The 943-nt window shown below is 43.4% G+C and overlaps 1 protein-coding gene across 2 annotated transcripts in view; it reads right to left on the reverse strand.

Annotated features, from left to right (window-relative positions):
- The window catches only part of NOL10 (nucleolar protein 10), a 77,247-nt gene that overhangs the window by 2,062 nt on the left and 74,242 nt on the right, over nucleotides 1–943 (reverse strand). The window lies entirely within an intron of this gene.

The raw sequence follows: 943 nt of genomic DNA on the forward strand, positions 1-943 counted from the left end.
TTCCGACCCTTAATCTATGAAATCTATGAAATCTATGAAGATTTTACTTTGTACTTTTCTGACGGCATCTCTACTCCATGGCAGGGTTCATATTCTATTCCAATGACTCAAAAATATTGAAGTCCAGAAGATTTGGTTCCTATCTTGGTTAAAGATGGCTATCACATTTAGACTTTACAGAAAAGATGTTTCAAAGATAGGGGGGACAATTAACACAAATTCCAAAGAATGTGACATTTTACATATATCACATTACACAAAACTGAGATACTTTTACATACTAGGAAAAGATTCAGCATAAAAATCCTTATGTTTCTATGTCAATGTGGAATATTTTTGTGCTTTGCTGTTAATATTATTCCCCTTACTCCTCAATGGCCATGCCTGGTCTGGGTGGGGCTGAGGGACCTATCACCCGTAAAATCCCTCGGCAGGTTGGATCCAGCCCATGGGACATATTTTGCCCACTCCTGCACTAAGTACGCTTCAATACAAGCAGGAACAAACCAGTTTCCTAGCCTGAAATTCAACTGCCTCCCTAGAAAACCTATTCTATAGTTTCTAGAAGGGACCTGAGTAGATCATCTAGTCCGACCCCCTGCCATGGCAGGAAAGAGTACTGGGGTCAAACGACCCCAGCAAGGTGTACATCTAACCTCCTCTTAAAGACCCCCAGGGTAGGAGCCAGCACCACTTCTCTTGGAAGTTGGTTCCAGATCCTAGACGCCCTGACCGTGAAGTAGCGCCTCCTGATGTCTAGTCTGAATCTACCCTCTGCCAGCTTGTGACCGTTATTCCTGTATTTGTAAATTCAGGAAACAAAAGCAAAAAATATTTCACCTAGTTCACACCTGTAGATGCACCTTAAGAACTGACTGGCAAGATGGAAACAAAGGGACTGAGGCAGAGACCAACCAAGTCTGTGAGCGCCCCCACCCCCTGG

The sequence above is a fragment of the Gavialis gangeticus genome, unplaced genomic scaffold (genome assembly GCF_001723915.1).
Source record: "Gavialis gangeticus isolate Ggan-Ray unplaced genomic scaffold, GavGan_comp1, whole genome shotgun sequence".
Taxonomy (NCBI): domain Eukaryota; kingdom Metazoa; phylum Chordata; order Crocodylia; family Gavialidae; genus Gavialis; species Gavialis gangeticus.